The sequence below is a fragment of the Felis catus genome, chromosome X (assembly GCF_018350175.1).
Source record: "Felis catus isolate Fca126 chromosome X, F.catus_Fca126_mat1.0, whole genome shotgun sequence".
NCBI classification, from domain to species: Eukaryota; Metazoa; Chordata; class Mammalia; order Carnivora; family Felidae; genus Felis; species Felis catus.
Genome location: NC_058386.1, coordinates 102,229,382 through 102,255,730, shown reverse-complemented (window position 1 = coordinate 102,255,730; position 26,349 = coordinate 102,229,382). Strand labels below are relative to the sequence as shown.

The 26,349-nt window shown below is 37.7% G+C and overlaps 1 protein-coding gene across 2 annotated transcripts in view; it reads left to right on the top strand.

Moving 5' to 3' along the window:
• Nucleotides 1-26,349, top strand: part of TENM1 (teneurin transmembrane protein 1) — a 786,286-nt gene that overhangs the window by 13,267 nt on the left and 746,670 nt on the right. For both annotated transcript variants that reach the window (XM_011279454.3, XM_011279453.3), the window contains exon 2: nucleotides 3,981-4,047. The gene's annotated coding sequence lies outside the window, so the exon portion shown is untranslated. The remainder of the gene's footprint in view (nucleotides 1-3,980; nucleotides 4,048-26,349) is intronic.

Genomic DNA, 26,349 nt, shown 5'->3' with positions numbered 1-26,349 from the left:
ATTATTTTCTGCAAGGTCTTTGAGTAAACGTCCCATTAGAAAAATAGCATTAGGGCTTTCAAAGTATGTGTAGCAATATGTAAAGATATACTCATTAGTAAAATAAAGTGTGACCTATATGCAGCCCAAAGTCCCTTGAAAATAGAAAGTGCTAATAAGTTGTTATAGTTATACTTAGTATATAATTAACTATTGAAAATAAGTAAAAAATGGCCCATTTCCTAAACAAATAGAAATTATACCTTTAAAATTTATCTGCAGAACATATCTATCCACACACACATATATGCATCCTTATATGCATGCATATTTATATAAATATGTTTTTTTAGCCAGACTCTTAGGCCATTCTTCTGCTCTCCTTCAATTTATGCATTTCATCTCCATAGCCAATCTCAGATGATTGGCTCTCTCATCTTAAGAGGCAGACAACTGAAAGATGTAGAATATTATTCTCTATGTAGGACCAAACAAGAGGTGGTGGCTCTAATTAAAGTGTGGGTTAGATGAACTCTTAATGAGCTGTTCAGATTTGACTTTAGAACTCTGCTTTGCAGGCTCTATCTCCAAAACCAATAGTACTTGAGATGCATTTCTAACATTTGTGGCTCCTGCTGTTTTTGCCTCTGGTGTGCATTATTAGGTTGTGTTCAATGATGGTCCTGTCAAACATTCTTTTTTTTTTTTTTCTAAAGGGTAGCTAGCCCCCATGCAGTATTAAGACAGTCAACAGTTTCTTTTTTGGAGATAAATTCTTGAGTGAAATAAAGAGGTGGAAGGTGAGGGAAGTGGTACATGTTTGAACTGGTAAATGATGGCAAGTGACCTGGGGTATCTTGTATAGATCGACATAAGAACTGGCCTTCTCTAATCATAAATGGGGAGATAGCCTCCTAAAGGCTTCAGTTTGAAGGCAGTTGAGAAGTGAGCAAAGAAGAGCTAAATAATTTCAAAGCCCCTCTTGCTTCCCAGTTCTCTGTGTATCTCACCAAGGCAAAATGCTGCATGTAGGGCAGTTTATTTTTTTAAAGCATTTTTTGCTAACCTCCTTGAAAATCAGCCTGATGGGTATGAAGCCAATTTCTACAGACTTGCTCTGGTATATGTGGCAGAAGAGCCAGAAATACTTTTTTGTAGTCAAGATCTAAGTACTTTCTGAAATGTCTTCCCTTGAAAGATTCTAACTTAGCACTGTTATGGAACCACATGAACACTTGAGCAGAACTATGTCTTTTTTGAGCAACATTAACAGTGATGAAAAATGCACATTGGGCAATTAGATTGCAACTAATTAAGAGTACCACTTCAGTCTATTATGAATGATTTATATATGGTATATTGGCTATGGAGATCATTAGTAATAATATAATACTCTATTATTATCATTACAAGGTCACATTGATAATCTTTGTGAAACATGACAATAATGCTATTGACCTACATTTTTTTAAAAAACTGCATTTATATATTTTCTTCTGTCTTGATTTATTGTGTAGAAATTTTAAATTGTTTGTCCTTATTGATGAGATTTTTGCCTCAATATAAAAAAAATAACAGTTGGGATGCCTAGGTGGCTCAGTCAGTTAAGTGTCTGACTGTTGGTTTCGGCTCAGGTCATGATCTCGTGGTTCGTGGGTTCAAGCCCCACATAGGGCTCTGGGCTGACAGTGTGGAGCCTGCTTGGGACTGTCTCTCTCCTTCTCTCTCTGCCCCTCCCCCACTCTCTCAGTTTCTCTCTCAAAACTAAATAAACTTAAAAAATTAAAAATAATGGGTTTGGGGTTTACTTGATTGATAAATTGGGGCCATAAGGTTAATTGAGTGCCAATCATAAAATATTGGACTACGACAGCTTAAAGTTTTTGTTCTCCAGCGGTGCCTGGGTGGCTCAGTCTTAAGGTTAAGCATCCAACTTTGGCTCAGGTCAAGATCTCACAGTTAGTGAGCTCAAGCCCCATGTGGGGCTCTGTGCTGACAGCTCAGAGCCTGGAGTCAGCTTTGGATTCTGTGTTGCACTTTCTCTCTGTCCCTCCCCTGCTTGTGTGCTCTCACCCTCTCTCTCTCAAAAATAAATAAATAAACTTAAGAAAATCTTTGCAGTTTTTGTTTTCCTTTTTCTTTTGTTTTAATTCACCACACTGCTTTTTCTAAAATGGATTTTTTGAAGCTTGTTTTTTGTTTTATTTATTTTTTCAATTTAAATTACAGTTAGTTAACATGCAGTGTAGTATTAGTTTCGGGTATACAGGATAGTGATTCAACACTTCCATAAGACACCTGGTGCTCATCACAACAAATGGACTCCTTTATACCCATCAACTATTGAACCCATCCCCCCACCAACCTAAAATGAATTTTTGAAGAATTTAAAACATAGTTTTTTTTAATATATGAGTGATATATGTTCATTATAGAAAATTAGAAAATACAGATACACAGAAAGCAGAAAATCATATATATTTTACATACATACATATCTTTTTTAAGCTGGACTCATATAACTACTTTATAATGTGTTTTTTTTCATTTATCAATATATTGGTAACATTTGTGCGTAAATAATATGTATCTATACACACATACACATACCACAAACACATGTATATATGTATATATGTTTGTGTGTGTATATGTATATATATGTATATACGTGTATATACGTGTATATACATATATATGTATATATACGTGTGTGTGTGTGTGTGTGTGTGTGTGTGTGTGTGTGTGTAGAGAAAGAGATACAGACAGAGGAAGACACAGACACACAGAGACATGAAGAAACAACCAACTATGTAAAGGAAAATTTTATATTTCCCCTCTCCCACCTCTTCCAGAGTATAATTTAAAAGCAGCAAATCAAAGTCATAGGTAGAAATTATATGAAATGACAAATCCTAACAATCTCTTATTTAATAGCAGCTTAGTAATCTATCATATGGTTATTCCATGATTTTTTTTAACTGAACTCCAATTATTGGGCATTTAGGCAATTTCCAGTATTTGTTATAAAAAACATCATGACAAAAATTCTTACACATACCTCTTTGTGTACATCTCTGATAATTGCCTTAGAAATGTATACATGCAGAGTAGGCCAAAAGGAATGCATGTTTTTAAGGCTTTTGGTACCTACTGATAAGTTGCCTGCTGTAAATAGTGTACCAAGTTACATACCACTGAAGGACTTTTAAAAGTTCATATGTTAAACATCTATATGACTTCATAGTGGATACTGTACAAATCAAAGGAAGAAATGTATCTCTCAAGTTGGGTGAAATAGTAGGAATTATTATCAGGTATATTTCCTGCCTTGTTGCTCAGTAGCAAGTGTGGCCTATGGAGACATATAGTAAATTTTATAACTGTCGAATGAAGGAAGTCATGTGAGACATTGGAAAAATGACTGAACCAAAAGTGAAGGGACGTGGATTCTAGTCCTGGCTCTGCCTAGCTGCACATGTGACATTGTTCCAGCCATTTAACCTCTCAGTCTCTGTTTCCTTGGAATTGTTTTGAGGATTAAATAAAATGTGTATAGGAAAGCTTTTGGTAAACCATAAAAGACTATTTTAGTTTAAGAAATTGAAATTACTGTAAATTGTTTATATTGGTGAAAACTCCTTGAAACTGTGGTCATTTCATCTCAAAATGAGTGGTATATTAAATAATAATTGCATGGTATTAAGTTGGGACAGTCTTTGTGGGTGAGAATTCCATAGCCCTCTAGGTATACTTATTGTTAATTAAAAAACTCCTTATTGGCAATATAGTTAATATAATTGTGCGAGGTTTTAAGCAGACCTTTTAGGAAACTGACCCCATTATCCCTTGTGAATTGCAAAATGAAGTCTTATAATCACACCCCCACACCTACTCCTGCCCCAACCCCACATGTGTCTCTTCCTTTCCCTAATAGAAGGACTGCTTTGGATCTGCTTGTACAGATGTTTGAAGGATAATTTGGCCTAATTTGTTTACAGGAATTACAAGGGTGACCTTTATTCAGCTGTCTCCTTTTTGGTTCCAGTAACTTCTGGATCTACCAAGGTATGTGCATTCTACACTGAAATTTACTTTGGGAATTGAACACTTTGTTGCACAATGTGAAAAGAAGGGAATGTTTCACTGATAAAATCAGTTATGTTCATTGAGTGTCATGTACATGAAACGCATTATTTTAAATTTCTAAAAACTTACTTGGCCATTGTATAGGTAAGTTTGTGTTTGTACTTCATAATTGAGAGTCTTTGCAAGATCAAATATGCAAGCTTTCCTACGTATTTGAATGACCCTATGACCTTTTTTATATACAGCTGCTAAAACCAAGAGACTCCTTGACTGATGGGAATATAGGCAAAGTATGTGGGAACAGCAGTGGCTAATGGATGTTTGCAGAACCATTTAGTGCTTCTCACTGACTGCAAAGAAGCATGGTATTTCTTCATATCAATGGAAAAAATATTTTCATTCAGAGAATTTTAATGACAAAACAAATATTTGCCTCCTGAAATTAATGTTTTAATTTTTTAGGAAAGTCTCAAGTAAAATATCTGTATTAACATGGTATTGCATTCATTTATTTACCATTCTGTCCTTCCTTTCATCCATCCATCTACCAGTCTATATGCTCAATAAATACTTATTGAGCAACTACTGGGCAAAAGTTATTGTGTCTTTTCTTTTGGTAAATGTGCCAATGTAGAGAGAATTCACCTGGAGTATTGACAAAGCATTTGCTTCTGTATTTAGTCCTCTGGTACATGGAATATGTGAGGAAATGTGGCGAGAAGAGGGAGACTTGGAGATTACTCAAAATCTTCAGTTATCTGAAAGACATCCCTCATTGGCCATCATTCTTATTAAAAATATTGGTCAATGTTCAGTACTTAGTAAGTGAGAAATCGAGAATATTGTTTTTTTTCTTTGCTACCTGTATATTGGTAGCGCTATGCATTATTGTTCATATATGAATTCTCATCCTAACTTGTAAAAAAGTGAAAAGGACGATCTGAATTTGTGATAAGTCTTTGGAATCACTTTATACTTTCTTTAAAATACAAAACAATGAAAACAATGAAATTACAGGGAAATTACATGAAAAATGAAATTCTTAAAATCTTGGAATTTGTATTGCCAATCGAAAAATACCATACAGGTATAGTAAGTGGTTTCTTTTTTTCCTTAAATTGGGTTTCAGTGAATTGAGATTAGTCTGTAATGGGAATTTTAAATGGATTTGTCAGTTTTAACTATGCATGTAGCTCTATTTGCCATTCTTCTTGAGGTACTGCCTTTAAGACAATACTATTGCCAAAAAGTTCAGATCACTATAGGAGAAAAAAAGTATCAGAAAATAAAATGACAGATTAAAAGAGAAACTTAGGAAGGAAGTTGAGATGTTTGCATTTTGTATCATTTGTGGAAATAATGTTCTTAATTTGGAAATTGTGAGTTTGCCAGTTGCATATTATTAACTAAGAGGTATTTTTTTAATACTTAAGGAAGCTTAAATGTGTGAAAAATGATAGTCTTCTTAACCTAAGGTGAATGAATAGATCAGAACGGAGGAAAAATGCCTAACAGGCCAAAAGAATGCACACTTATGAAAATAATTGGCACTAAATATTTAAAAGGTTCAGAGAGCAGCTAGTTTTTTCTCCCTTAGAGAGACAATATGATATACTAGAAAAGCCCTTGCCTGTTAATCAGAAAACCTGGGCTCTGCTCCCGGTCTCATACTAGTGATATGGGCCTCCTCAGGTCACTTTTCCACTCTGAGCCTTGGTTTTCTCATATCTATAATAAAAACTCTGGATAGCTCCAACTTTTTTCCTCCTCAGTCTATGATTTTTAGAAAGCTAAGGGCTCTTCTCAGGTATGCAAAATGGAATGAAGATTGGCCATTCAGTTGGAATACACATACCAGTTGTTAAAAAGATTGCTGCATGTTTAAGTGGTTTAGTGCATTGATAATAGGGCATTTATTTGTTTTATGTTGAAGTAATTGTGTATCCTAACCCACTGCCCTCCCCACCACACACACACACACACACACACACACACACACACACACACCAGTATTGGCATTATAGTAAATCAAGTCAAGTACAAGCAAAGTTAATAGTCTTATTTTCCTCCTTGATAAAAATGCTTAACTTCAGGATGCTTCTGTGCTGCTCCTAAGTCTCTTGAAGTTCAGCAAAACTGTATGTTTTCTTCCTCTTGCAGGGTGGCCATTCAAGGTCAAGCATTTCTCTGTAACTTGGAACCAGCCAAGTGCATAACCCGATGAATTCAGACTCCAGTGCTTTCAATCTGGCACCCTTCATGAGCACTGAGTTCATATTAAAACATTTAAAATATATTCTTCATCTAACATATCACAGCAATAACAGCCAGGGCACTGGACAGTGCATGGGAGCAAATAACCACTTGGAGTTAATGATCTGAGGGGTAGCCAAAGGACCATTGACTCTTCCTAGTCAGTCCTTCGTCCCTATACAGGCCTATTCCTTGATGCCAAGCCTTCAATATTTTTCTGTCTCACATCAGGGTGAGTAGTGGCCATAAATACTAGCGTTTAATACATAATAATGAGATGTGGTAATGCAATAAAATATCAACAATTCTAGTACTATATAGAGATGGCTATTCTGATCAAATCCAAAAGAAGGAGTGGTAAATGAAGTTCATGAATCATAATACTTTAGAAGTGACTTTCCCTTTATTGATTTGAAATGAAATATAAGTAAGAATTCATATGGTTTAGGGGAGCAGTTCCCTTTTCTTTTTTGCTCCTTATTCTACTGATGAATGATCCGCTAGAAATAATAAAAAAAAATGCCTCTGACATCTATTTTAAATAGATTTTTAAAATAGTGTATGTTCAGCTTCCCGTCCTTTTTTAGCACTATATTCAGCTTTGGAAAGATATACAGCTCTGACCTAAGTAACAAATACAACTCTACAAATGTTTCCCTCCCCCCCGCCGGAAGAAGCATTTTTCACTTATTTATTACGTGACAAACAATAAATTTCTACAACATGCCAGGTATGGTGCTAGGTGCTGGGGAAACAAAAATCAATAAGGGGCATGGTCCCCAATCACAAGCTCACGGTAGATAGGTGAAACCTGACTTACACACATAGAAATAAAAGAATCAATTTTGGTAGGTGTGGAATACATATAAGTTTATTTGCTCATGGCAATCATATATATTTTTAATTAAAAACATTCACATATCAGAACCTACCCAATAGGGCAGTTGAGATATATAATCCTGAATAGCTCCCCACTCAAAAAGTCTTTGGGAATCACTGGTCATGGTAGGCAGAATGGTCCCCCAAAGACATGCATGTCCTAATCCCTGGAATCTGTGAATATGTTGCATCACATGACAAGGGGTAATTAAGCTTGAAGATGGAATTAAGGTTGCTTATTCAGCTGACCTTAAAATAGGAAGGCTATTCTGGTTAACTGGGTGAACCCGTTGTAATCACAAGGGTCCTTAAAAACCTGAGAGGACATTGCTGGCTTTGAAGACAGTGTCTATGAGCTGAGGATTGGGAGGTAGCCTTTCCAAGCTGGAAAGGGTAAAGAAAAGGATTATCTCCTACAGTCTCTAGAAGGGGATGTAGCCCTGCCAACACTTTTACCATAGTCCATCAAGACCCACTTCATACTTCTGACTCTTAGAAATGGAAGATAAATCTGTGTTGTTTTATGCCACCAAGTCTGTAGTAGTTTATTATAGTGGCAATAGAGAACTAGTACACTAAGGTTTACCCATTACAGAAAATTTGCAGCAAAGTCTCTAGGTAGCAGTCATGATTGCTGAAAGGCATGGTTTATTCTGATCTTGGTGCACAGGGATATTTGTCTAGTGACCCTTTTTTTCCCCTGGATATCCATTACCAGGCCCCTCCATTAGAAGTACAAGCATTTATGAGATCCCTAAAATCCCACCAACAGTCTCAGGGAGAATATAGCACTCTTTCTCTCTCCTTGTATGAACCACTTTTGTCCCTTTACACCATCCCCTTGCCCCCCCCCCCATCTCTCTGCATTGATGTCTAGAATGCAAAGTTCGTGGATAGGTGAAAAGTAGAAAAATTTTCTTTCTTTCATGGGACACTTATAGGCACTACTGTCCCAATAAATTATCCTGACAAGGGTTTTATGACAAGCATAAAGTTGAGAATTGAATATAGTATGAAACAGAAGTGTCAAGCTAGTGGCCTACTGCTCAGGATCAGTCCTCAGATATGTTTTGTTTGCAACCCAGGGCTCTTCTTTGTCTCTTTTCCCTCCCCACCCTCCCTTTCTTTTTATTTAAATGCTCACAGCTTGAGTATACCCTGTTCAGTTCCACAGTGTCTGCAACCCCCCTTTGTCTTAGTCCTTGCTTACCTGACTCATGTGTTATGAGTCTGATTCCTGTTCTGTAGAGGTTAAGTGCATATGCTTTCGGGTTTAAGTAAATAAAATGATCCAATTCTGGCCACATAATTTGCTGTACAACTTGGGCAAGTAGATTAAATATAATCCTTCTAAACTTTTGTCTCTTCATCTTTAAAATGGGGATTTTTACCCCATTTTCACTTACCATGGTGAGCATTGAGCAACGTATGGAATTGTTGAATCATTATATTGCACCCTTGAAACTAATATAATACTGTGTGCTAATTATACTTAAATAAAATAAAATAAAATAAAATAAAATGGGTAATAATTAAACCTCATACCTCATAAACTTGTGAGTCTTAAGATGGCACTTTACACAGTGATTTGCATAGAACATAGTACATGCTTGTAAAGATCAGCTATCACTCTCTCTACTATTATTGTCACTGTCAGAGCACAGAGGGACATTAATCAATTCCATCTAGTAGAGGGATGAGAAGCAGGCATCTGAAAAGGCTTCGTGTAGAAGGTAATGCCGGTATTATGGGAGTCATCCTTTAAGTGTGGACTGGTAGCGGCTAAGGAGCAGCAGTTATCCCATGAACAAATGGCAAAAATGGGCAGATGTTCTAAGCAGAAGAAGCAGTGGCACAGAAACACCAAATGGCCCTGGTCTCTTAGGGGAGCTGCAGTCTTTCTATACAGGTGAACAGTGACGTGGAAGGGAAGCATGAGAAAAGATAAGGCCTGAAGAGGTAGGCTCGAGACAGATGAAGAGGGACTTCTGTGTCCCAAGGAACATCCCCTTTCTCTTGTTGGCCAGCGGTTTTGTAAAGCTACTTGTGAAATTTGAAGTGTGGTGTACTACCCACTGAGCCTCTTGTCATGGTAGGCAGAATGGCCCCCCAAAGATGCCCATATTCACCTAGGAACACAGTTTAAACACCATTTCTATAGGCATGGAGGAACAAGGGAAGGATTTTAATAATCACATTTATGATACAGAGGGTTCACTCTGGTGATAGTATAAAGAATGGATTGGAAGATGCAATATTGACGGCCAGAAAACCAATTAAGAGACTATTGCTATAGGCCAGATACGAGAGGATGAGGGCCAGGTGGCAGTTGACAATGGGAATAATGATAAAGGGATGGATTTGAACAATGGTTCTCAAACTTGAGTGTGTATGAGAATCCCTTGGAGGGCTTGTTAAGTTGCAAATTGCTAGACACTCCACTTCCCTGGAGCAGTTTCTGTTTTCGGTTGGTCTGGGGTGGGGCCCAAGAATTTTTATTTCTAGCAAGTTTCAGGGGATGCTGATGCCTCTGGTCCAGGGACTACAGTTTGAGAACCTTGAGATTTGACATATGCTGATAGGCATGAGTCATTCATTAGATAGAAGAAGTAAGAGAAAGGTTTCTGGCTTGGGAGACTGGGTAGTTGATGACACCATTCAGTGTTACTGATTTCAAATTTAAGGTGAATTGAAAAAAAATTTTCATGACCCCTAGGGTCAGCTAAAAATCTTTACACATGATTTGTAATCAGATCCTGGGCCCTTTTCTGGATAACTTGACTCTGTTCTTTTGTAATGGTTTCTCCTACCCCAGCCCTACCTCCGCCCTACTTCCATTCATCTGCTTTGGTGCCATTCACTTGCAAGGAGTGAAAGCACAGGCTTTGGCCTTGGTGGGGGAAAATGGAGGGCATAGGTGAGGATAATGAGTTCCATTTTATACCTGTTGAATTTGAGGATCCTATGGAACATTTAAATGAGATAATCTCAAAAAAATAATTGAAGATTCAGTTTTTGTTTGTTCTTAAGAAAAGTGTATCTTCCTATTTCAGTTTGGTCATCATCTCCTCTTTATGCAAAATCAGAATAGTCGAGATATAGGTACAGATGTAGTTATATTCAGCTTTAGTATATTTACAGTTAGTCCTCTAAGGATTTCTGAGTGTTAAATTTTCTCATAGCTGACAATCATCCTTTTTATAGTATAGATCAGTGAATCCAAAACATGTTCATTTTAAAATTCCCCTTGAACATTCCAGTGACCTAACTTTCTCTACTGCTTCACCAAAAAGAAAAATCAAAGTATGGCAAAATATCCATGCTGTTAAGTAGGGGAGAGTAAGAGAGTATCATGTAGGTTGCCCTCTTTTCTTTTTTTTCTTTCTTTCTTTTTTTTTTTTTTTTTTTTTTTTGGTGTGTGTGTGTGTGTGTGTGTGTGTGTGTGTGTGTGGTCTATTTCAGTCACGGTCAGATTTTACACCAAACCACAAGCTACCTCTCTAAGTGTGAGAGTAGGCAAAGAAAAGATCTTACAACTGGATCAAGTACCTACTGTGCAGTGTTGCGATGAGGACTAAAACAGGGCCTGTTAGACTTTAGAGGAGCAGTAGCAGTGGATACCAAGCAAGAAGAATTAAATTGATAGACTTGATTTTGTTGCAAGAAGGGCAGTTGTACAGGTAAGCTGAACTTTTCTGTCTTATGGTGTCTCCTTACAGATGAGATGATAGATAGTTTGGTAGGTCAGTAGATTGACATATTGATAACTGGTAGATTGATATATTGGTGGATAGATATCCATAGATATGGATTCTCAATTAACTCGTCAGCTTATACTTCCATGAAACTGTAAAATCATCTTAATGTGTGGGCAGAAATATGGTAAGATGGTCAATTATAGCCATCACTGCCATATACTTCCTTGAAAAGATACATTTAACTGTGCCACCATTGTCTTTTGGAGTCTCTTAATCTTAGTGACTGATTACATACTTGTGTTTTGTGGATAGGACAGTCATTCGTACGCTTCTATCTGCAAGACACATAATGAACCTTAACTTGTAGATTCCATTCATTTTCTTGTAGCATTTAGCTCTGATATTCTAAGGAAAATGGAAGCACTGCTCAGTTGGTATTTATGCCTCTACCTTAGGGGGGAATAACACAGAAAAAACAACCATAAAACTGAAAACAAAGCCTTAGACTTTTGCTATTTATAGATAAGCCATAATCTGAAATGCATCCATATTTGCCAACAAGAAGTCCAACATTAGACGTTTAGGAAATGGGTTCAGAGTTCATTGAAATCGCTCTTGTGGTTTCTGGAAAATCTCTCTGAGAAGATCTTTAGGAGTGTTATTTCAGCCCCATGATATTGCTACCCTGACAGCTGAATGCAGCAAAGTTTCTTTTGGGTGAGGCAAAGTCCAGCCCTTCCATTTCACCTTAATAAATTTGAAATCACTATTTCTTTAGCCTAACACACTTCCAAAGTATATTCAGAATCACTATATATTCCTTTTGAAAACAGCTAAAGAAAAATGAAAAACAATGGCAAAAATTCTGAAGTAAGTACAAAGGGGTAGTGTAATCCCATGCCATGTGGCATGCTATCTGAAGTAGCCAGGGTCTTTTCTATAGGATAGACATTGAATTGGTGACCTTCAAATATTGTCCTATTTTTGCTAGATGTCTGACAAATGTCAGATGAAACTATTTGACTTGCATGATTTTAAATGGTTGTTTCTGAGAACCCATCAGCTACCTATTTTATCCCAGACTTATGTGTACTACTGCATGCGAACTTCAATTTTAAAAGATACATTTTAATTGACGTGGCTAACTGTCACTGTGTGTGATAGATGATTGATTTTGTTCTCTTCTTATTTGCAAAATTCTCATCTGGTTAAATGGGGTGGGTATAATTCGTAATGTATGATGTAAACCTTCAGTGATAAATAAGTATAAATAATACAAGTTTCCAGTGTCCTTTGTAATTTTATTTAATTTTACCCAGTGCTTTGTTCAAAAGCACCTTGATTGATGCTTGGATATTTTGTGTACTGTGTGTGAACACAAAATGAAATATGCACTTATGGGCATGCCCTGATCTAAGCTTATGTTCACATACTGTATGATGTGAGAGTGCCATTCGTGAGTACTAATTTGCACCGAGCTTATAGTTCTAATCATAGCACACAAAGTTACTATTCATTTTACTGTTCACAATAGTTTGAGGAGGCAGAGGAAGGAGCTCAAAGAAGACTGGTAATTCTAATAAAGGCTGATTTCCAGTTAAGTACATTTTTGGAAGTCATTTTGTCATCTGGTAAACACACGATGCTTATTCCTTCAGACGGATGAAATATTCATTAGAAAGAGAAGTAAGGAAATCACAGTACTATTAAAGAATAGCAAGGGAGTGGGAGACCTGTCAAGAATATTCTGACCCCAGGAAAAAGAAATCAGAATTGCCACAGAGAGGGACTACAGAATGCAAACTTTTAAAAAGGTTATTTCCATAAAGTCTGAGGAAATCTTGGCCTCCATTAAGATTTTTGTCCCTGAGAGCCTAAACTGTAAGTATGGTATCTGCTTTGTCTGCAGAATAAAAAAGGAGATCTTCACTTAATCATTATCCTGGGAGCTGAACATCCTGCTACATTTGAATAAAAATGCCTACTTCATTACTGATGGGAACACAGAGTTCGGTGTACCAAATGATTTACGGCAGAGCTTACTGACAGGGCTACCTTATAACTGAACGGGCCGTTTTAAAGAATACTAGTTGTTAATGTGTTTACTATCAAAGGAAGTCATGCTCACAATAATGCCCACAGATTCGAAGAGATTGACCAAATGAGCGCTATTAAAAAAAAACAACAGTTCTATTACACCTTGAGCTAAAATGGAAAGCCATGACGTGGAAAATAGAACTCTGGTGTGTCGACAAGTACCTTCGGTTGTTTTCTCTAGTGAAATCTCTTAAGGATGTTGAGAAACAGAGCTATGGAATAACTGAGCTGCACAGGACCTTGAGAAATCATTTGCTCTAAGCCTCTGCCTTCAAGCATCTGAATGTCTACACAAAGGGTCAGGGAGTCCTGTCATCAGTGCTGAGCGTAGAATTCCTTATTTAGCAAATACATACAGTGTTTACATGTCAGGTACTGTTCTAAGTACTCTATAAACATGAACTGGGCAAATCTGTCACAGCGCTGATTTCTTTTTTCTCCTTATTTTTTCTCTCTGTATCTTTTCCTGTTCCCCTTTTCCACTACTTGTTTCTTGGTTTTGCTATTGGCTGGCCCTCCAGTGTAATGAGGCTACTGAACTCTAGTGTAAGCCCTTGTTTTCCTCATTGCTTCTAAGAATGTCATGGAATTTAAGTCAAATTTCTTATAGAAATCAAAATAGATTATCTTGCCATTTTGCCTTCATCTCTGCAACTTGTCATTTTATCATGGATGGAAATAAAATGGGCCTAGAAAAATTTGATATCTGCATAGCATTGATAGTCATTTCTGGTGTTTGAAGATCATTTCTTTAATGATAGTACTTTGGATAAGACTAGAATTGGAATGGGGATTGCATATAGACCATTCTTCAAATAATAATTTCCCATTCAAAATTTCCAGTTTGCTAAACCACATGAGAATTATCTATGTTTATTTTTTTTCTCATTCTCGACATTTGGCAAAAGAAGATGAATATACTTTCTTCATTTTATATTTTCTCTTCTCATTCTTGACTTTGTGGTTTTTATTTTATAAATGTTGAAGGTCTTTGTAAATGACTTCTCACCTGTTCTTTCAGTTTTCTGTCTAGGATGTAGATAATCCTATGTGACATACTTGTATTTTAAATAATAGTAGACAATTTAGTTTTTAGATTACTTTAAAAAAATTCTATATGCTTTTGTGTTGCCAATTGATGTGTGCATGTATGTGAGAGCGAGATCTAGCAAGTTATAAACAATTGCTTTATGCCAAGAACTGTTCTATTCGTTTTAAACTGGTTATCTCACTTAATCCCCACAATAACTTTATGAAGTCTATACTGTTATCTCCAATTTTAAGGGTTAGAAGACTGAGGCCAAGAGAGGTTAAGTAATTTGGCTAAGGTTACTAAGTAAGTTGCATGGCCAGTATTCAAATACTGTTTTGGCTACTTAAAAAAAAATCTTTTTTAATGTATATTTATTTTTGAGAGGGAGAGAGAGAGACAGAGTATGAACAAGGGAGGGGCAAAGAGAGAGGGAGACACAGAAGCAGGCTTCAGGCTCTGAGCTGTCAGCACAGAGCTTGATGTGGGGCTCGAACTCACAAACTGCGAGATCATGACCTGAGCCAAGTCGGATGCTCAACTGACTGAGCCACCCAGGTGTCCCGACTACTATTTTCTTATGCCTCTGTTTGTTACTAAATCCATGAAGAGAAGAATTCTGTTTTGTTTTTTTTTTTTTAATCTGAGTTGTCTTTATTGTTTGGGTGCCCAAATTTAGGAATTCCTAAGTTAAGTCTTCTGAATCTTGTACTGGACCTTTGGATATGGCAGCAGAATTTCAGACTTCTGCACAGAGAGTGTTCTTATTGTGGAATACCTCAACTAAAGGATCCTAAGGTGACCCCTCTAAAGAATGATTCAGTAGATATGGTCTAAAATATAATCTAAAAATGTTTGCAATACCCAAAAATAAATAGATAGATAAGGTAAATCAGAGAAAGCTGATTTTCTGGTATCCCCTAATCCTGTGCCTATCCATATCACCATTCTGAGAAGAACTTGTCTTCTCTTTGTCTGATATCAGTGTTGTTCACTTCCTATGAATCTTCCTTGAGAAAAGAAAATGGAGATTTCTTCCTGGATAATTTTCTGTTTTCCATACTCAAACTGTGGATATACTCGAGATCCATTATTTGTTTTTCTCCCTCTACCTTTTCTTCCTTCAGGATTTCATTTAGATTTATGACTCTAACTGGTATTTGTTACAAAAGGGAGTTTTAACGGATACCTGGGTGACTCAGTCAGTTGTGTCCAACTCTTGCTTTCGACTCAGGTCATGATCTCACAGTTCCTGGGTTCGAGCCCCGCATCGGGCTCTGTGCTGACAGCATGGAGGCTGCTTGGGATTTTCTCTCTCCCTCTCTCTCTGCCCCTCCTCTGCTCTCTCTCTCTTTTTCTCAAATAGATAGATAAACTTGAAAAAAAAGAAAACTTATTTCTTTCACTGTAGTCCTATATCTCCAACTTCTTGCCACATGTGTACCCTTGGATTTTCTGCTGATAATCTGAAATTTATCATGTTTCTAAAGGTGAACACAACTTCTTTCCAAGGTTGGATCCCCTGTCTACCTTCTCAGTTTCTGTCAGTGATGCCATAATTCTCCCAGCTCCCCAGGCTTAAAACCTTGAGTTTTCTTTGCCCACTTCCTGTACTTTGCATTCTGTGTATAATCTGTCATTCTGTCCCATCAGTGCTTCGTAACGTCTTTCACTTTCCTCCTTTCTTTTTCTGTACCACTGCTATGAGCTTTACCTCTAGTTTAGACAGTTAAATATCTCACACATTAATTCCCTCCTAACAGTGTATTTTCTGGCCCATGGCAGGGACTTGGTGTATTCTGGTCTGTGATTGATTGAGGAGCATGTTCCCTCCTACCTACAGAGGCAATGAGCAAATCACTTTTGGAACCAGATTTTTTGGGGTCTGTCTTTTCCTCCATGTGTGCAGTATCCCTTTTGTATCCAGGTGTATATACCTTATTAGGGTCAGTATTCTAGATTTGTCCTTCATGAGCTAGTAGGAGGAAATGGATCCTGAATTAATGACTTCTAGTGCTTTAGAAGGATAGTCTGTACTTTTTATCTGGTGAGGGTGAAGTAGTAAGTTCCATGATGATGGAGACTAAGTAGGCTTGGTTTACTGCCAGATCCCAGCACCTAGCTCTGTACCTAGCATGCAGCAGGTATTTCCAAATGCATGTTGGATGAATTAGTGTATAAATGCAATGATGGTGATAACTATGTTGTCCCCAAAACAGGAGAACAAAAGTCTCCTGATGACTTGTCTCATTCCCTCTAATATATTAGACTGAGGGGATTACACCCAACATACTGAGATTTTTCCACATATTCCTATATTTAAGGCAATAATTGAATATTTAAGTTAGGGGCGCCTGGATGGCTCAGTCGGTTAAGCTTCGAACTTGGGCTCAGGTCATGATCTCACAGCTCGTGGGTTTGAGTCCCGCATTGGGCTCTGTGCTGACAGCTCAGACAGAGCCTGGAGCCTGCTTCAGATTCTGTGTCTCCCTCTGTATGCCCCTCCCCTGCTCATGCTCCCTCTCTCTCTGTCTCTCAAATATAAAATAAAACATAAAAAAAGTTACATCCGTGCTAAATTATGCTTCTTGTGGGATATCATGGCATGATTCTACTTGGGCAACACAAATTATATTGATGGGGTGAAATGTGTTTTCATGTCTGTTTGTAAAATGTGGAATATTATTGAATTACTTTAAGTGTCATGTTTGAGATGAGTTTAGGCTGGTTTCTTTGGGTTTGACACATTTCACTCTGTCATCCTGTCCTTAGAGATGTTGAAAATTAAATGGGAATACTTAAATAATTTAATTTATAAGCTTGCTTACAGCTATGTGGTTTATCAAGCCAGATGTCGGTAGCCTCACTTTCTTGCAGCTCAGATGCTGCCAGACATAAATTAAAATTGTCTGCATATCGGGGATTAGCATGTAAAAAAGGAAGACACTTTCAGATAGCCAGTCTCAGTGTAGTCTCTGTCGGGCATTGCCATTTTTTCAAACCATTGGCTCCTTTTGAAAAAAAGAAGAAAAGAGTGTACCTCATTCATAAAACAAGCTCAATTATGTTTCTGGGGAAATCCCGTTCCCTGTGCATATGATGATGTAACCCACTTCTCTTATAACACAAAGTCTATAATAGAAATGTTATTCTAGTTTCATGCCTCCCCCTCCCCAGAAGCCATTTTCTGATGTTGTTGAAATGCAATCGGCGTACTCAAGTTTTTATGGCTATACTGTCAACATTTCCACTTTCTCCTTTAAAAACTGGTCTAGACAATGTTTTAGCGAGGTGTTTTTCCTAGCAAGAAAGTAAGCATCTGACTTCGTCTTCCCCTCACACAAATAGAAAACAAACAGTCTTTGTGTAATTTAAACGAGGTTGTAGGAGATGACTCCAGGCGATAGGAACTGACGAGGAAGGCTGTCTCCCAGCTCTGCCCACATTCACTGTGGAGCTTTGGGTAAGTCAGTTGCTCTATCTGGGTTTATTTCTTCTTACAGAAAATGAGGAGTTAAGGCTGAATCATCTCTCAGTGCCCTTGCATGCTCTAGAATTCTTTGAGATGTTTTAAAGTCTTAGGCAGCCTTTATTTCAACTTTTTGCATTATTATATTCTTTCCATCCTTTAAGGCCCATGAAATATTCCGAGCTGCATGCCTCCAAGTTGACTTTTTTGAATTCCTATAGCATTTGTATAGTTAGAATGCAGAGTTTTTCATGTTGGTGCAGTCATATTCTTTTTTGCACATTAAAATTTTTTCTGCAACTACTGAGGGTTTTGACTTTAGGAACAATGTCTTAAACCTGTCCCATTTCCTTCATTAAATCTGTTACATTATGAATTACATAGAATTATCACTCGATTTGGATGAGATGCGAATCGCTCCTCACCTGGATTGAAAGAATTTGGAATGTAAACAAAGAGCCTCTTTTCATGAGACGCTGATTCATTTGGTAGCGAAAAAAGAGTATAGAGGCCACCTGTGAAATTATTACCGTAAAACCCTTATATTGAAGTAACATCCCAGTCAAAAAGAATATTTTCTGGGTCTTTAGATCTGGGGATTCCATTTGCGAGAAGCAAGTCCCTATTTGGCAGAAAAGAGCTATTTTGGTCATTTTTCTTTTCGGGGCTTCTAATAATCAATTTTCTACTCCAATCCAGCCCACATAAATTGAGCACACACTGTGCGTCATGTACTGTGATGTTCACTGTGATGGGCTGCAGGAAGATTGGTTTGTGTGAAGATTGATAGGACAGGATTTGTGCCCTTGAGGGGTTCACAGTGTAGAAGTTGGGGTCTAGTTGACAGAGAAAGAAGCAAAGCCCCCTATAGTACAATGTAATAAGCACAGTAATAGAGGCATGTATGAAGTGATATGGAATCACAAACAAGGGAGATTCTGGCTGTATCTCATGTTTTATATCTAGGAATATACTACAGGAAGATAACGTTTATTTAGGCTTTAGAGAATGACTGGGAACTTGGCTGTTAGGAAAGGTAGGGAAGTGAATCTAAGGTGGATATATTAAAAGAAGTAAAAGCATACAGGCATGCAATCTATGGTATGTCTGAGGGACCATCTGGGTTGGCTAAATTATAGGAGGGTTAGGGAAAACATTTCAGAAGAATGGACTGGAGTAGCAGGCCAGCTTCCTAGCTTATTACTGACCATCCAAGTTCATTTAATTCACTAGAGGATATATATCCTTGAGCATTTTCTAAAAGTAATGAAGGCCACGGGGTGGGGGAGACCATGTACAAGAACAGCTTGTTGTGGAAATATATTCCTTTTGCCAGCAGTTTTTCAGAATTAACTTCTTCAACTGCCCTGTGTATTCACGACAGGTTTTCTTTCCTTTCCTTTCTTTCTCCCTTTCTTTCTTTCTTTCTTTCTTTTTTCTTTCTTTCTTTCTTTCTTTCTTTCTCCCTTTCTTTCTTTCCTTCTTTCTTTCTTTCTGTCTTTCTCTGTTTTCTCTTGCATGGGTAATAGGAATGATGAGATTGTCTTAATTCATTTCATAACTAATTAAAATAGAAAAAAACCCTGAGTAAGCATCTGAAACCGAAATCTTAACAACTGCCACCTTGCAGTAGGCAGCAACACAGACAGCTGACACTACATTGCATTCAGGCTTGGATACAGGAAACTTCTTTAGCAAGTTTGGAATGTGGACCTTACTTTCTTGTGTACTTTTTCAAGTCTCAGTGGTGAATGTCTCCTGTTCCCTCAGGCAACCAGGGAATGTACAGTTACCCTCTTCCTTTGCGTCTACTCCCTGGAAAACAGAAAGCCTATTCAGAAAAGGATCTGACAAACTTAGTCATTTGGAACCCTGAGAGACTTAAGGCTTCCTGGTATGATCTGCCAGTGCTGTTTGCATTTGAGCAAGGGAAGAAGGCCTTGCTTAACTCGAGAGGCTTTAGAATTTCCTGGTAGCTACTACCTCAGCATTGAGAACAAGTCACTGATAACACTTCATGCCCCTTTATCTTGTCCAGTAACAGTAAGCTACTTGAAGTCTGATATTTCTTGCAAGTAAAATGAGAATAAAGAGCTAGATTTTGATAATAAAAACAGAATGAAGGATTGGATTTTCCATGCTATTTCCCACTTTTACTGTTTCCTTTTACAATAATGAAGAAACAATATTCTAGCTAGAGAAAAAAAGAAGAGTGAGAATGAAAACAAATAAAAAGAACAGCTTCTCTTACATATTGCAGAGTTGAAGAAACTGGTTTTTGATTGGCAAGGAGAGTGTTAAGGTTTTGAACAGAAACTTAGCTATTAAAAGAACTGTATTTTACATAAGCAAATTAGCATGGGCTCAGGGTGTTTAGTTTTGAGATAAAACTAAATCTATTAAAAACTATCTGAGGGTCAGATTGTTTCTCAGTTCTTTTAAAAGCGAAGCCATAGCCTGACTGAGAAGCAAATTAAGAAGAGGGAAAATAATTCTGATTTATACCAGCCATGTGTGGCCACCATAACCAGTTTGTTAGTCAGTTCATTGTAATTGGATTTCTGAATTATTTTTTTTCATCCTACATTATTGCCATCTTTAAAAGGAATGTGGTCATTTTTCAGCTTCATGCATTGATAAGTAGGTACACAACTCGCACTGTTTTTCATGTGTGTCTAATTTTTGCCACTCTGCTAAAAAATATGTGACAAAACAGAAGTCAGTATGTTGCATTTTACTTCCTCAGTAGAAAACAGTTTCAGCAGGAGGTACAGTATAATACCTAGTGCTCACATGTAGAAACTGTTTCAGCCAGGCACTGAGAGAGAAGCAAAGCAAAAGATGTTTTCTTCCCTCAAGGTGCTTATCCTCTAGGATGAGAAAGATTATCTGTACAAAGGCAGGGTATATTGATTTTCTATGGCTCTGTCACAAATGATCACAAACTGAGAGGCTTAAAGCAATACCAATTTATTATCTCAATTTCTGTAAGTCAGACATCTGGGCATGACTTAGAAGATTTCTCTGATCAGAGTCTCACAGAGCTGCAGTCAAGGTGTCCAGTTGTTGGCTGGGCCTGTTCTCATCTGGAAGCTAGACTGGGGAAAGATCCATTTTAAAGTCCCTGAGGTGGTTGGCAGAATTAGTTTCTTTGCAGCTGTAGAATTCATGGCAGTTGGGTTCTCCAAAGCCAGCCATGGAAAGAGAGAGAATCTCTGCTGCTTCAAATCTTTGACTTCAGAAGTGGCCTTAATCCTCTTTAAAAGAGACCCTCCTGGGGCGCCTGGGTGGCGTAGTCGGTTAAGCGTCCGACTTCAGCCAGGTCACGATCTCGCGGTCCGTGAGTTCGAGCCCCGCGTCAGGCTCTGGGCTGATGGCTCAGAGCCTGGAGCCTGGTTCCGATTCTGTGTCTCCCTCTCTCTCTGCCCCTCCCCCGTTCATGCTCTGTCTCTTTCTGTCCCAAAAATAAATAAACGTTGGAAAAAAAAAAAAAAAAGAGACCCTCCTGAAGATATCAGGCCCACTCAAGATAATCTCTCTTTTGATTAAGCTGAAGCCAACTCATTTAGGGGCCCTAATTATACCTGAAAAATCCCTTTACCGCTTCCATATCCTATTGATTAGAAGCAGATGATAGATGGGGAGAGGGAATTGCATAAGGGCATGACTTACTGGGTATTACCCTAGGATATGTTGGCCACATACAACAAATACTAAATATAAGCATTGACAAAGAAGTACATTGGTACAGACAACAAATCTAAGTGGAAAGTATGTGCAGGGACTGAGGGCACAGAGAAAAAGGGTGATCTGTGTTTGGGTGTGGTTCATTTATTCAGCAGAAGTTTACTATACACTTGTCATGTACCAGGCCTTGTGTTAATTTCTGAGACTGAAGTAAATACTGAATGGCAAGTGCCTTAAGTTACTCTTGAACACATAATGTTTATTTCCAGAAGATTCCAGAATCCTATTGGATGTGTTTATCTGAAAAAAAGATACTAAAGAAATAGATGATAATAAATATGTCTACTTAATAACCATGAGTTCTTTATATCTTGCTGTGGAGGTACAGTATACACACACACACACACACACACACACACACACACACACACACCACACCTTGGGGTGGAGAATTGTAATGATGAAGGCTAGGGTTTGGAGATCTCAGTATTGAGTCAATTCAGGTGATGCATGTGATGAGCCAAGAAGCTTCTCATATCAGTGCATTTAATATATCACTTACAGTTTATTTGAATCTTTTTCTACTTATTACCTTATTGGGTCTGAACACCAGCCCCATACATATACATACACATACACAGAGCAAAGTCTCACTCCCACTTTACCAAGAAATTCCTCGTGCAGAATTAGAGAAGCATGGTAGTGGAAAACAAAGGCTAAAACATAAGTTCTTCCACTCCAGATCCAGGGTTTTCTATATGATACTTATCACTTAACAGAAAGGAAGTAGAATGGAGAAAAAAAATAATAATAGAAAACAAAAGTATTCAGCTTCTCCAAGTTCTAATTTATAATGTAAGATTTCCCTTCTCATTCTGTGTTTGGTGAACGCTTTTTTGGGCCTTGTTCATTTTTAAGCCCCAAATCGTGAGCCTGGAGATCTTTGTGGAGCCAGAGTGTTCATACTGAAGAGTTTATGAAAGTAAAAGTCATTATCCCTAAAAAGAAATGCCCTTGGACTCACCTAGAGGGACCACTTCCTGGGAATAGGTTCTACTGACAGTTCAAACAAGCTTACTGTTTTCACAATGACTGTAATGTTGTGAACAGTGGTCCATTGGGAGTGAGAATGAAATCACCCAATCATTTCATATGGGCTATTATTGCCCAACAGATAGTTACAGTAATAAATTTCAGGATGCTACTGTGTGCATCCTGATGTTGGGATGTTTGCAGTTCATCCAGTTTGGCCCAAGATTTTGTATTCTTATTACTGTTCAGGCTACTTTAAGCCAAATGTTTAGTCAGTTTAGGATACAGGATTTGCATCCTTACTGTCTACATTTGGGCTTTATATAGTATACCAGAGACACTGCTTGGTTACCTAAAGCTGCCACATCCTGTCGATGGGAGAGTGTGTTGGGCACTAAATCCTGAGAGGAATGGGCATTTGCTTCATATAGGTATCTCACAAGCTAATTGCAGAGGGCCTCTCAGGATTCCATTGCAATGCTTGTTTGTTTTTTGCAGGTGAAACTTGAAGATTAAACAACAGCATCATATCTGACTGAAGCTAGCAGCCTCAAACCAGACTAGTTACGGGGATTTGATTATAGCAAAATGGAATTCAGAATTCCATAGTCTTTTGAATACTCCCTGATATGCAATTTTATCTGCCTTTAGTTATTTGTATCTCGTTTCATAGACCCATTAAAGATATACTAACACTCGCATCCAACCATTTTTGGTAGCCTGTTTCTCTAAAAATCTCTATAGAAGATTAAAGTTTTCTAGTATCTCAATATTTAAGATATAACATACCCATAATGGGCCTTTTGTTTTTACAGTATAAGTACATTAGGCTAGTAATTGGGGTCTTTGAATTTTAATTGCTAACTTTATTACTAACTACCTGTGTGACATTGAGAAAGTCACATAACCTCTCTAGGTCTTGGTTTTGTAGTTTATTTCCTGAGGCTATTGTGATGAAAAATAAAGGTAGTGTGCACAAAAAACACTCCAATGAAAATGAAGTGCAGTAGACAAAGTAGTTATTAATAATAATAACAAAGGTTGGTAACTTGATTGGCATTGCTATTTACATTAATCATATAAAACTTTTGTAAATGATGTTCACTCCCTAGTGTGAATATGAGCATTTGTAAATTAGCATTGTTTCACTTGAATTTAAATGTCGTTGTTTTCTTTTTTTTAATGTTTATTTTTGAGACAGTGAGAGTGAGAGCAAGCAGGGGAGGGGCAGAAAGAGAGAGGGAGACACAGAATCCGAAGCAGGCTCCAGGCTCCGAGCTGTCAGCACAGAGCCCAACCCAGGGCCGGAACTCATGAACCATGAGATCATGACCTGAGCCGAAGTTGGATGCTTAACAGACTGAACCACCCAGGCGCCCCTTAAATGTTGTTTTCTAATGAGGTTATAATGTCTTACAGTTATCAGGTGTCAATGAAAGGGGCCAAGTTTTTCAAAGATCCCTAATGACATCTTTTTTACAGAAGGCATTATATGTTATTAGATTCTATTCCCTAATAAGTAGTGTACAAAATGAGGAATAGATATTGATTTGTTCTGCCGGCAATGCTATTATGCATCCATTTGCATTTTTGAAACATGTTCTATCTCAATATATATTATATGTGCAAAACTCGAGGACCATCAGCACCAAATCATTTGAGTTATTCTTTACTAAAATTATTTTTCCCTCTAATGGTAAGAATTATGGCTCTTGAAGCACCCAGAAAGTAACTCAGGCCAACCATGATGGCTTAGAAAATGTGAATTCTTTATTAGTTTATGGCAGTGACAAAATGTATGGCGCACAAGGAGAAGACAAAATGTTTTCCACAGGAAGTGTCCATGTAATTTTCACTACCTGAGTTCTCTGTTGAAGCAAGGTTAAGCAGTAAGTACAGTGCACTTCCTGAATTGCAGGCCTAGTGGCACCAATCTCTCAAAAGTTGAATAGAAAAGCAGCTTTTGTCTTCTTGCTGTCATTAAAAGCATGTCTGCTTGTCTTCCCCTACCTGTATCCATGGGAGTGTCACCACATCAAGGAACATTCCGTGTCATTGCGTGCCTTTGTGATGCATGTGCCCATATTTTCCTTTTTCCACTTTTTGTTTCATGCCACGTAGTAAAGCAAATTTAGGCTTCCTATGGAGAAGATAGCTTAAAATGAAATAATGTCTCAGATCTGCATTCACATTTCTCTATGTTAGTGTCTAATGACTTTGTTTTGAGCCCTGGGTATGTTGGCTATTAATAGAGCCAGAGAATATGGCAAAAATCCAACTTCCTCCACATTTCTATTTAATATGCAAAACCAATCCTTCTCCATCCTGTTCTTTCCCGCCTTCTCCTCCTGTGTCTCTTCCATCCTCATAATGGTGTTAAGAATTGGTATAATTTCATTAACTAGAGGTTATGCAAATTAATATAGAAGGTTTCTTTTGATGGCCTAGATAATGTGAACGAGAATCACTTTCTCACTGTAAACTAATCTGTAATGACAGACACTCAATGTCATTTGTGTCACTGACAGCTTTTTATGCTAGCTTTAGCAACCCTTGTCCTACTGAATCAAGTTTGTTTTCTAGTCATAAACATGATATTCAGTCATCAATACCTTTTTGGTAGAAGTTGAATGGAGAAGGTGGTTGGTATTGGATGTAAGCCATACTCTCTTTCCAGAAACTTCCTATACTTAGGCCCAATGCAGGTTGACTCCATTGACTCCTCTGTCTTCAGTGACAGAACAATGCCAAAAACTATGGTATACTTCTATAAATTAACATTGATTTAGTAGAGAATTGAAGGCACACAGAAAAGCTTTTCCCTGTTATTTACTTAGTGAAGTATAATAGGAAAGGTTGTTATCACACCTCAGGTGCATTCTTAGCCCAATGGAAGTCAGTGAGGCAAGTTCACAAGTGTTAGTGGAGTGGCTACTATGTGCTAGGTACTCTGTTAGGTACTCTGCCAGGTACAAAGCAATAATTTGACACTTCAAGTGTTCACTTGATGTTCTTTAGATTTTAAGTGTAATACAAATTCAGAGAAGAGAAACTCAGTGCAGACTGTAGTACTTATGGATGCCTTTGTAGAGGGGCCGAGGAAAATCTACGGTCTGGAGAGATTGAGAAGAGGAGTGAAAATATTCCATTTGGGCAGAATGACATAATCAAAGCTCAGTGTTTATTTCATAGGCAAGACAACATTATTTGAGGATTTAAAGCAGGAATGCGACATGGTAAAATGGTGTTATGGGAGGGATAGAAAGTGGCTTGAGAGGTAGCATTTTATCATTCAGAAGGGTATAACAGTAAGCTGTACCTATACATTACTTAAACAAATGGCCAGTTTCAGGATTTGTGTGCACACATGACTGAAATAAGTCAAAGAACTAGTTTTTTGAAATTAACTGACTTGGAACTGTTGTGAAAACAACCAGTTTGATTGAATTCAGTTGTTTCTCTCCAAATCAGCTCATTATTACAGAAGCACTATGTGTTAATTACACCCAGAAAAAAATCACTTAAGCTTGTTGTTTCATGGCTTACAGGCAAACCAGCTTGTAGATTACCTAAAAATTTGGCTTTTCAGCTGGAAGTTTCAGTGTTGTGTCGATACAGTCTTTTAAGAGTTGCATAGATATTGGCAGGCAGTACTAAGATATGTTAGAATTACTAGGTGTTAGGAAACAGACTTAAGTTATCACCCATAGCAAAATAAATCCTTGAGCAAAGAAGTGACAGAACCCCATATGGTATACTTATTAAATTATTTTCAGTGGTTTAGAATTTACTAAATTGTAAATTAAAATTTACAGAATGGAGGATGCAGGAGAAAAAAGGGACCAAAATGCACTTTATTTTATATATAATATTTAAAATAATCCATAAGGGGGGCACCTGGGTGGCTCAGTCAGTTAAGCATACGACTTCCACTCAGGTCATGATCTCACGGTTCGTGAGTTCGAGCCCCACATCAGGCTCTGTGCTGACAGCTTGGAGCCTGGAGCCTGCTTCAGATTCTGTGTCTCTCTGTTTCTCTCTCTCTGCCCCTCCCCTGATCGTGCTCTGTCTCTCTCTCCTAAAAATAAATAAACATTAAAATAATCCATGATGAAGAATATGTTGTTGTTGGAAAA